This window comes from Rhinopithecus bieti, unplaced genomic scaffold, assembly GCF_001698545.2.
Source record: "Rhinopithecus bieti isolate Rb0 unplaced genomic scaffold, ASM169854v2 scaffold_79750, whole genome shotgun sequence".
NCBI lineage: Eukaryota > Metazoa > Chordata > Mammalia > Primates > Cercopithecidae > Rhinopithecus > Rhinopithecus bieti.
In genome coordinates this window covers 216,711-229,043 of record NW_016829669.1, presented here as the reverse complement: position 1 = coordinate 229,043, position 12,333 = coordinate 216,711, and positions in this window count along the sequence as shown.

The following is a 12,333-nucleotide window of genomic DNA, read 5'->3' as shown; positions in this document are numbered from 1 at the left end:
GCCCGCCACCTCGCCCGGCTAGTTTTTTGTGTTTTTTAGTAGAGACGGGGTTTCACCATGTTAGCCAGGATGGTCTCGATCTCCTGACCTCGTGATCCGCCCGTCTCGGCCTCCCAAAGTGCTGGGATTACAGGCTTGAGCCATCGCGCCCGGCCAAAAACCAGAATTTTAAAACTTTTATTTTGAACAAAATTTAAGCATACAGCAATGTTGCAAAAACAGCACAGAGTGCTTCAACTTGTTTCCCCAAATGTCAACATCTTACCTAGCCATAGTACCATTATAAAAAACCAAGAAATTAGCATGAGTGTAACATTATTAACCAAATTATGCACAGTATTTGAATTCTGCCTGTTTACCCTCATGTCTTATTCCTGTTGCAAGATCTAGTCCAGGATCCCACACTGCATTTGGTGGTCATGTCTCCGTAGTCTTTTCCAATCTGATGGTTCCTTACTGTTTTCTTATCTTTCATGACTTTGACATTTTGGAAGAGTAGTGGTCAATGATTTCATAGATTTTCCATCTTTTGGGTTTGTCTGATGTTTAAAAGTGATTAGATTGAGGTTATCTATTTTTGGGAGGAATACCATGGAAGTGATATTGTAATCTTCTCAGTGTACAGTATCAGGGGCATATGATGCCTGTGTCTCTTATGACTGATGATGTTAACCCTGATTGCTTAGTTCAGATAGTGCCTGTTGGATTTCTCCATCATTAATCTAAAATCGGGTGAGATACTTTCAGACTATGCTTATAAACTGTTTTTCCTCAAGCATTCACCCACATATTTTAGCATTGATTGGTGGCTTTTGCTTGCAATAGTGATGACTATAGTAGTATGGTCATTGTTTGCCTAATGGTAATTTTCTATTTCCCTCATTTTTTCTTCATTTCTAAATTAGAATTCTTCTGTAAGAAAGAATTGTTCCTTCTCTTCCTTTTAAAAGTTAACCAATTAACTGACTGGTTATTTCATTAGCAAGGACTCATGTAACTCTTATTTTATTGAGTATAATCAATTCTATCATTACTTACTTTGTTCCTCAAATTGTTCCATCTTTGCTTTCTGGGAGCCTCCTCTCATTGGCTTTTGTGTTCTTTTGATGAGTCCCATCTTTCTGTCAAGCACTTCCTTATTTTTTTGCATCATAAAATGTTCCAAGCTCATTTTGGATTTTTCCTACCCTGGAATAAACCACTTCTTCAAGAAGCCCTGGCTCCTTACATTGGAAAATGGTTATTGAGAAACCAAGACTTGGTTGCTAAGTTTTGATGGAAGTCTTTTGCATGCTTGCTTGCTTATTTATTTATTTATCTATTTATTTATTGTTTTTGAGACGGGACTCCCTGTCACCCAGGCTGGAGTGCAGTGGCATGATCATGGCTCACTGAAGCTTCAACCTCCTGGGCTTAAGCAATCCTCCCACCTCAGCCTCCCAAGTAGCTAGAACCACAGGCATGACCCACCACGCCTGGCTAATTTTTATATTTCTTGTAGAGATGTGTTTTACCATGTTGCCGAGGCTGCTCTCAAATCCCTGGGCTCAAGTGATTATCCTGCCTTGGCCTCCCAACGTATGCATGCTTTCTTAACCAGAAAATGGTGACGGAAGACTAAATTTTAACCTTTTCCTTATGATTCAGTGTCACTATTTCTTTAACAGTTATTGAAGTGACACCATGATGACCTCAAGAACTATTGAGATATATAAGGCTCTTAACCTTGATAGCAACCGATTCTTCATCCTTTTTTGCTTACTGAAGTGTCATTGCTCCTAGACTGTCTCAGCAGAGATAGAAAATCCATGTATGTATACTAACCCATGTATACACACACATGTGTATTTATTTCTACATCTATATATCTATGTATGGCTTTGTGTGTGTGTATGCATTTTAAACTATGGGTTTGTATCGAGATACATCTGATTTTAACACACCACCAGAAGGTTCATTCCAGTCTTATCCTTTTCTGTATTTGTAACTTCTAACTTAGCTCTCACCATCTACATCACTAAGAATTTTTAGAAAGACTACCTCTATGGGGCCAGGCGCAGTGACTCACGCCTGTAATCCCAGCACTTTGGGAGGCCAAGGTGGGCAGATCACTTGAGATCAGGAGTTTGAGACCAGCCTCACCAACATGGGTGAAACCCCATCTCTACTAAAAATACAAAAATTAGCTGGACATGGTGGCACATGCTTGTAATCCCAGCTACTCCGGAGGCTGAGGCAGGAGAATCGCTTGAACCCAGGAGGCAGAGGTTGCAGTGAGCTGAGCTCATGCCACTGCACTCCAGCCTGGGCAACAGAGCAAGACTCTGTCTCAAAAAAAAAGAAAAAAGAGAGAAAGAAAGAAAGACTACCTCTATGAGAGAACAACCCTCTTATGACTATATTTATGTTATTTTATAATGGCTATATTAGATTGTTTTATGAATGGTATATTGGTATATTGTTAATTCACTATTCCAAGAATATTTCTGCTGATTTTGATGTATAAGTTCTAGGTAAATCTTCATAGACTACTTCAGAAATAGGGAAATTAATAACCTTAGCCAAGGTGGCCCCTGATCTTTCAATGGAACCAAGAGGTATCAAACACTATGACCCAAACTCTTTTATAAGCTCAGTGTCTCTCTCCCTGGAAACTGAAACTCAGAGGGCAGATGTGGGAGAAGAAGCTGTTCTAAAGTTACCATCTGTCCTTCAAATGGGAATAATGGTTAAGGAGGTCAATTGTTCTGGACTATTGAGTATCCACAAAGGCAGATGTGAGTGTACTCCAGTTACTTTCCAACACTTCCAAAAACTGAAATACAAACTGTTTATTTAACTATGACAGGGACACTTGGTCTCATGAAAATGTCCAATGTCAAAATTGATTTTGGTTGGTGTATCTTTGCTTTTAGAGACAAGGTCTCGCTATGTTGCTGAGGCTGGAGTGCAGTGGCTATTCATAGGAGAGATCATAGTGCACTATAGCCTTAAACTTCTGAGCTCAAGCGATCCCCTAGCCTCAGCCTCCCATGCAGCTGGGACTACAGGTGTGTGTCACTTTGCCTGGCTGCTTGATTGGCATATCTCAATGCACTTAATAAATACCAGATTTATATTTGTTTTCCAACCTCTAACTGGTTCCTACTGCCTATTAAACACAAAATTATAATAATAGCTAAAGTTATTAAGAACTTACTGTGGGCCAGGCATGACATGACATGCTTTACATGGATTGTCTCATTAATCCTGATAGCAATACTTGAAGTATGTGCTTTTATTTTCCCCATTTTACAGAGGAGGAAATGAGGCCCAGCTCACACAGACAGTGAGTGATTGAGCCAGGCCTGAACTGCAGCAGGCTGGCTCCAGAGCCCATGCTCTTAATCACTGCATAATTGCACCTCCCATCTCTGCTTGGATGTCCCTCAACACTCCAAACTCATGCATAAAAGCAAGCCTACAATCCTCCCTCCAGATATACTGGAGTTTCTTTGGTATTATACTGTCTAGTCACTCAAGATAGAATTTTAAAAACCACACACAGGCCTAGTGTGGTGGCTCATGCCTGTAATCCCAGCACTTTGGGAGGCTGAAGGGGACAGATCATCTGAGATCAGGAGTTCCAGACCAGCCTGGTCAACATGGCGAAACCCTGTCTCTACCAAAACAAACAAAAAAAAAAATTAGCAGGGCATGGTGGCGTGTGCCTGTAATCCAAGCTACTTGGGAGGCTGAGGCACAAGAATTGCTTGCAATCAGGAGGCAGAGGTTGTAATGAGCTGAGATGATGCCACTGCACTCCAGTCTGGGCAACAGAGACAGACTTGGTCTCAAAACAAAACAACAAAACCCACACATAACATAAAATTTACCATCTCAACCATCCTTTTACATTTTATAGTACTTTGAGTTGCTATTTTATCAACCATTTTAAAATGCAGCTTGGGAGTGTTAAGGGCATTCACATTGTTGTGAAACAGATCTCCAGAATATTTTCATCTTCCAAATAGAAACTCTACACTGAACAACTTCCCCTTTCCCCTTTCTCTCAGTCCTTGATAACCACAATTTGACTTTCTGTTTCTATAATTTTGCCTACTCTAAGTACCTCATATAAGTGAAATAATACAATATTTGTTTTTTGATGACTGGCTTATTTCACTTAATATAGTGTCCTCAGGGTTCATCCATGTTGTCACATACGACAGGGTTCCCTTTCTTTTTAAGGCTGAATAACATTCCATTGTATGTATACCTCACATTTTGTTTATCCACTTATTTATTGATAGACATTTGGGTTGCTTCTTCCTCTTGGCTATTGTGACCCATGTTCAATGAACATGGGTGTGCAAATGTATTTTCAAGGCCTTGCTTTCAATTCATTTGGTTATCACCCAGAAGTGGGATTACTTGGACGGTATGGTAGATCTATTTCTGATTTTTTGAGGAACTGCCATACTGACTCCTCCTTTTCTCTAACTCTCCATATCCCATCAGCAACCAGTGCTGTGAATTTTATCCTTTCCTATCTATGTCTTTTTGCCAGGGTGACACACTTGTCCTTCCACACATGCTAACAAATAAGGCTTGGCAGGATCAAGGCCAGGACTAGGGTGCAACGAGCCAGGCACTCATCTTGGGTGTAGAATTTTTACAGGGGTGCCCAAAAAACTCAGTCAACAAGATAAGGAATCTTTTCATGCAATATTTTTAAAAATCAAAATTAGAACAAAAAATTCATCATGAACAAGTGCCAAAAATTTAAATATAGCAGTGCTTTGCTGAGCTATATTGGACCCTGAGGCAAAAGGAAAACTTCATAATACTGATCCTGTCTTTATTTAAAATTTTGTATTAAAATAATTATGTATCTTGCCATCTAAGCTTTTTGGCACCCCCTTAAATTTTGCACTGGAGGTAAGTATCTCACTTGCCTAACCATACTATTGGCCCTGCCTGGGGTACTCCTGGGTTGTTTAAGATAATTATCTCAGACTAGCTCTTATGTTGGGAAAATGCTGAGGACAGTAGCTGCCTTTTGTATATTATGCCGTCCCCACCGTTATTCACTCACCCTTTCACTGAATGCTTTAGTCATACAAAACCATCAGCGGTCCCTAAATATTCTTCGCTTCTTTGTGCCAGTATTTTGTGTTTATACAAATCCTCTGCCTGAACTGCCCTTCCTCCACTTGATAGGGTCCTTGTCCTTCATCTGACCCAGTTTAGCCAGCCCTGAGTCTTCTTCCACACCCCCAGTTAGAATTTACTATTTACTTCCTGTGTTTTATATTTGTTCTTCCATTGTGGCACGAAACGTATCCCATTGCTGTTACTTATTTATTGGTGTGTTGAGAAGACCAAAATGCTTGTTTTAAATTGGTTCTAGAACACTGTTAGGAAGAAAACTATGTCTATGTCCTCTTTTATGAGTCATTTTTACTTAAATAATACAGGCAGGGTGATTCCATACATTGCAGGACTTGGGATAGACACAATGTTATTGCCCAATGAACTATGAGTTTCCTGAGAGCAGGGATTATGTCTTTTCCATCCTCAGTACCTAGTAGGCATGTGGTAGGCTTTTAATTTGAATGGAATTTGGACTCCGAGTACTAACACTGTTATATCACCTTAATCCCACTGGTGAGTGGTGATAGATGCCAGTCAGTGGAACAAAAGAAACAAAACATTACTATTAAAAGCTGTTTGAGAGATATAGACCAATGGAACAGAACACAGGCCTTAGAAGTAACACCACACATCTACAATCATCTGATCTTTGACAAACCTGACAAAAACAAGAAATGGGGAAAGGATTCCCTATTTAATAAATGGTGCTGGGAAAACTGGCTAGCCATAGGTAGAAAGGCGAAACTGGATCCCTTCCTTACATCTTATACAAAAATTAATTCAAGATGGAGTAAAGACTTAAATGTTAGACCTAAAACCATAAAAACCCTAGAAGAAAACCTAGGCAGTACCATTCAGGACATAGGCATGGGCAAGGACTTCATGTCTAAAACACCAAAAGCAACGGCAACAAAAGCCAAAATTGACAAATGGGATCTAATTAAACTAAAGAGCTTCTGTACAGCAAAAGAAACTACCATCAGAGTGAACAGGCAACCTACAGAATGGGAGAAAATTTTTGCTATCTACCCATCTGACAAAAGGCTAATATCCAGAATCTACAAAGAACTTAAACAAATTTACAAGAAAAAAATCAAACAACCCCATCAAAAAGTAGGCAAAGGATATGAAGAGACAGTTTTCAAAAGAAGACATTCATACAGCCAACAGACACATGAAAAAAAGCTCATCATCACTGGTCGTCAGAGAAATGCAAATCAAAACACAATGAGATACCATCTCGCACCAGTTAGAATGGCAATCATTAAAAAGTCAGGAAACAACAGATGCTGGAAAGGATGTGGAGAAATAGGAACACTTTTACACTGTTGGTGGGAGTGTAAACTAGTTCAACCATTGTGGAAGACAGTGTGGTGATTCCTCAAGGATCTAGAACTAGAAATACCATTTAACCCAGTGATCCCATTAGTGGGTATATACTAATTAGTGGGTATATACCCAAGGGAATATAAATCATGCTACTATAAAGACATATGCACACGTATGTTTACTGCGGCACTATTCACAATAGCAAAGACTTGGAACCAACCCAAATGCCCATCAATAATAGACTGGATAAAGCAAATGTGGCACATATACACCATGGAATACTATGCAGCCATAAAAAACGATGAGTTCAGGTCCTTTGTAGTGACATGGATGAAGCTGGAAACCATCATTCTGAGCAAACTATCGCAAGGACAGAAAACCAAACACCACGTGTTCTTACACATAGGTAGGAACTGAACAATGAGAACACTTAGACACAGGGTGGGAAACATCACACACCAGGGCCTGTCATGGGGTAGGGGGATGGGGGAGGGATAGCATTAGGAGAAATACCTAATGTCAATGACGAGTTAATGTGTGCAGCAAACCGATATGGCACATGTATACATATGTAACAAACCTGCAGGTTGTGCACATGTACCCTAGAACTTAAAGTATAATAAAAAAGAAAAAAAAAAAGATAAAGAAAAAAGACTTGAAGTAGCTGGAGGAGTAATTGGAGGCCTCTTGATTGGGACCATGATTGGGATCACTAGTGATGATTTATTATAATTTAAGAAGTCAGTTAAAGCAGGAGATTCTAAAAATGAATTAACATCGAATAAACATTTTGTTATTACTTTTGAAAAAAAAAAGCTGTTTGAAAGACAAATTTTTTTAAAATAACAAATAACTGGCTGGGTGTAGTGGCTCGGGCCTATAATCCCAGCAGTTTGGGAGGCCAAGGCAGAAGGATAAGTTGAGTTCAAGACCAGCTTGGGCAACAAGGCAAGACTTCATCTCTACATAAAATAGAAAAATTAGTGGGGTGTGGTGGTGTACACCTGTAGACCCAGCTACTTGGGAGGGTGAGGCAGAAGGATCACTTGAGCTCAGAGAGTTCAAGCCTGCAGTGAGCTGTGATCACACCACTGCATGCCAGCTTGGGTGATGGAGTGAGACTCTGACTCAAAAAAAAAACAAAAAAAACAAAAAAACAAAACACACCTATATGGAAAGATAATCCAATATTATTAGTGAGAGGCAGGTTAAGGAGAAGGTTTGAGAATTTATGCTTGCTTTTCTTGGACAGAGGCTGAGTTAATCTAAAGTGAGAGGCTCTGGAGACAAGAAAACAAGCACTGCATTGATTTAGGGGAATTCTTAGGGTCTGAAACCCTATTCCTCAGAGGAAGAAAAAAGTGAGTAGCTGGCTAACCTTCCTGGGAAGCTACTAGAGAGGGAAAGAGAAAGTGTGTGTGTTAGTTGACCTGGTCAAACCTCTTTGTAAACATACTAATACAGACCTCCTTGAAAGGAAACTAGTGGTATTTACTAGTGAGAGTTTTTATCTATCTATCTATATATATATAAAACCCAACAACTTTTAGGAGAATGTACCTGGTCAGTCTAGGATGGCTTATGATAAACACACCTAGAATCTATGGATTTATAGGGCACAGCTCCTTGGAAAATGCCAAATAAACTACATAACTATTAATATGTCAGTATAAAAATGAGATGTTTCTCATAAGTGGGAGCTAAGCTATGAGGATGCAAAGGCATAAGAATGATATGGTAGACTCTGGGGACTTTGGGGAAACGGTGGAAGAAGCGTGAGGGATAAAAGACTACACATTGTGTACAGTGTACACTGCTTGGGTGACAGGTACACCAAAATCTCAGAAATCACCACTAAAGAACTTACTCATGTAACCAAACACCACCTGTCCACCAAAAACCTATTGAAATAAAAATAAATAGGCCAGGTGCAGTGGCTCATAACTGTAATTCCAGCACTTTGAGAGGCCAAGGCAGGTGGATCACTTGAACCTGGGAGACGGAGGTTGCAGTGAGCCGAGATCGTGCCACTGCACTCTAGCCTGGGCGACAGAGTGAGACTTCATCTCAAAAGAATAAGAAGTAAAATAAAAATTTTTAAAAAACATAAATAAGATGGCCGTGAAAAAAAAAAAAAAAAAAAAAAAAAAAGATGTTTCATGACCCAGGCTGTTCCTTTGCTTTAGTGATGATGACATGCATTGCTTAGAGGCCTCATGTGTAATACCTGGGCCAGAGACATCCTAATTGGGCAAGAAAGGACCAGGGAGCAGCTTTGATAGACCAGGATCCACCTGTACCCCACAATTATCTGTATTCTTGAAATTACCAGTAATGCTTGTACTGGGTACGGTCTCCTATTGCTGTGAGTCTGATTTGGCTCAAAGGTGTTACTTCATGTTGAATATTGGACTATTCGAGGTATTTTATATTCTATTTCCCTTAGTCTTTAGAAACATTGCTTTAAGTGAGATAATATTTGTGAAGTCCATAGTGCTTGGCAGTCAGCACTCAATAGTTAATGGGTTTTCCTTTTTCTTGTTCTTTAGAAGAGTGTAAACTTGTCTCAGTCATGCCAAAGATAAAATAGGAAAAAGGAGAATACCCTGTGGTGAGGCAGTTGGGATAGAATGGAAAGATTCCACAAAGCATAAAAGCTCAAGATAAAAGAGCTGTCGAATGCTTATACAGCCTATCCTTCCTTTTTGGAGATTTCCCCATCAGGAGCTCTTCTCTGCTTGTTTCTTGAGAATTTCCAAAAAGAAGCCCACAGGACACTCATGGTAAGGCCCTGAAGGTCATGAGCCCACCGAGAGAAGGCGTCATAAGGTGCCATTCCTTATGTGGAAGATGGCTTTAAGGTGAGCAGGCTCAGATACCTGATTTGTTAGTGCCCCAAAAGGGAATCCATCTTTAGGGACAGACTCACATCAACCAAACTCACAGACACCGAAGTATACAAACTCAAGCATACATGCATTTATTTATATGAGAAATAGAGTTGTTAGGGAGGCAGGAGGCTGTTAGGGAGGCAGGACATCCCCGTCCTCTGGCTGAATCACATCACTTGGTAAGCAGGCATTCATTCAGAAATTTTTATTTAGTGCTTACTGTATATCAGACAACATTTGGAAGCAAGGAATTCAGCAGCTAATAGTATTTACAAATCTCTGAAGAAGAATCAAGAAATACATAAAAAATAACTAAAACTATCTTCAAATAAAGATTAAGTTCTACAAAGAAAATAAAGTAAGATAAGGAGATAGGGCCTACTGGGTGACAAGGGCAAGGCACATTCATGAGGAAAGGCTGTCTGAAGTGACTAGGACAAGCTTGTCATTCCACATGAGCTGGACTGGGGAATTAGCAGATCAAAGGTCCTAAGGCAGGCAGACTTCGGCAAGTTTGAGGAAAGAGGGAAGACCAGAGTTATGGGAAAGTGAGGGAAGGGCAGAGTGGTGGGTGACAAAGTAGAGAAGAAAAATGTAGGTCAGACCTCACAGGACCTCAAGCGCTATCAATCAGAGTTAGGATACTGTTGTGTGTAACTGGAAGCAATTGGATGATTTCAGGCAGATGAGTCACTATAGAAATGATATATATGAATATATATGTAAATTACATAGATGTCTAAATGATATATAAATATCTATAAATGATATATAAGATATGTATAAATGATACATAGAGAGAGAATGGGAAGGCAGCATGGAAGCAGGTAGACCAGTTAGAAGGCCATTGCAGTGGTCCAAATGGGAGATGACAGGGTTTGCATTAAAAAGCCACAGTGAAGGCTGGGTGTGGTGGCTCATGCCTATAATCCCAACACTTTGGGAGGCCGAGATGGGCGGATCAAGAGGTCAGGAGATTGAGACCATCCTGGCTAACATGGTGAAACCTGTCTCTACTAAAAATACAAAAAATTAGCTGGGCGTGCTGCCATGCACCTGTAATCCCAGCTACTCGGGAGGCTGAGGCAGGAGAATCACTTGAACCCAGGAGGCGGAGAGGTTGCAGTGAGTCGAGATCATGCCACTGTACTCCAGCCCGGGCAACAGAGCAAGAATCTGTCTCAAAAAAAATAAAACAAATAAAAGCGCCACAGTGAAGACAGAAAGATTCAAAAAACATTTTGAGGTTTTGCTTACAGGGCTCATTGACTGGATGTAGAGGAAAGGAAAAGATCAGGTATGCCTCTCAGGCTCGGATATTCAAAAAAACGATGTTAATGCTGCATGATTTGCATGGTTTAGGTATCTGGGCCATCACCTGCTGACTCCTCTGTCCCAACCTCCAAGTCTAGAGAGATGGATGGGCTAGGACGCTCTTCCTCTGGGCACAGTAGGGGTGGGTGGGCACTGGCAATACTGCCTATGCGACCCTCTTTTCCTTTCCATTCATTCAGTTCATTCAACCACTATTTATTAAACACCTCCTGCATGGCTAACGGTGTTTTAGGTCCTGGGAATGTAGCAGTGGGGAAACATTACCACCAAATAGCCACGGTTTTTTCAGAGTTTGTGCTCTGTGGAAGAGAGCCATTCCCCATCCCTCCTTCTCTTGGGCCCTGCTTCCTCAAACATACACTCCCCCATCTGCCATAAAGCTTTCTTTGGATTCTGTCTCTCTGAGTGCACCACCCACCCGCAGGCTCCACACTGGGCAGCCTCCACAGTCTTATGCAATCAGTTTCCCCAGGCACCCTCCATGACTCCCCTAGTCGTGGACATTTGGCTCTCATGAGTTGTTTTCAGTCTGGTCTGGTAAACCAAAGGTCAGTTACCTTGCAGATGAGGTGGGGCTGGAACAATGTATGGAACAGAGCTGAGAGACCACAGGAAGCAGAAGAAATCTGGATGAGTTCAGTGCAACCCAGGAAATCCTTCTAAAATATTATTACCTCTGTGTCCAAAAAGCCAGCCTCACTCTCATTGTCTCCTACATCTGAGCCACCAACATAATAGAGAGGATTGTTTCTTCCTAATGATTGGTACTGATCAGACCTAGTTTGTAGAATGGTCCTCTCACAGATATCTGCTCCATCCCTCTCCCCAGTCACATTAAAAACAAATCACTTTATATTTGCACAACATTTTGCAAGTTAAAACATGTGTTCACTTATTTTACAAGACCTCATTTCATCTTTAAACAACCCTGAGGAAGCAAACAGTGAGGAGACTCATATGTCATCTGAACACATAAGTGGCTTGTCTGAGGTCACAAAGTCTATATGTTCAGTGGTATTTTTACTGAAGTATATGACCCTTTTGTCCAAAGCTTTTTAAAGTGCATGTTCTCAGTAACTTTCATAACTCCATGAATATGCACATATCTGCTCTATCTGAATATGGAAAATGCCCATAATCTCAATGTATGCAGCCCACATTTGCTCTTCTCTAAGATGTATTCCTGGAAACTATCTGATAAAGTGGATCCAAGTTTCCCATAGAAAAATGCAATCTCCGAGAATTATGTTGCTAACTGGGGACCCAGTATCAGTTGAATCATAGATTCGAATCAGAGCATGTTGGAAAAGCAGTGCTGTATCAACTAGAAACTTCTCAAGTCATTTGATTTACCACTTAAAATAGTAGATAATGGAGTTTTAGAGCTGGAAGGAAACTTTGAGGTCATCTAATGCAGCTCATTTATTTTGCAGTTAAGCACTATGAGACCCACAGAAGTGAGGCAAATCCTGCAAAGTCATACGTATCTCCAAGGCAGTGAAAGAACCGAGACCCGAGGAAGCCTCTGGTTCCTGCCTGGTGCTCTTTCCACCACTCCACTCCCCTGCCTTATAAAGTCCTAATTTGACACATCCCGATTATTTGAAGGACCTCAATGTTGCTGTTGCTTTGTTTCCATTCC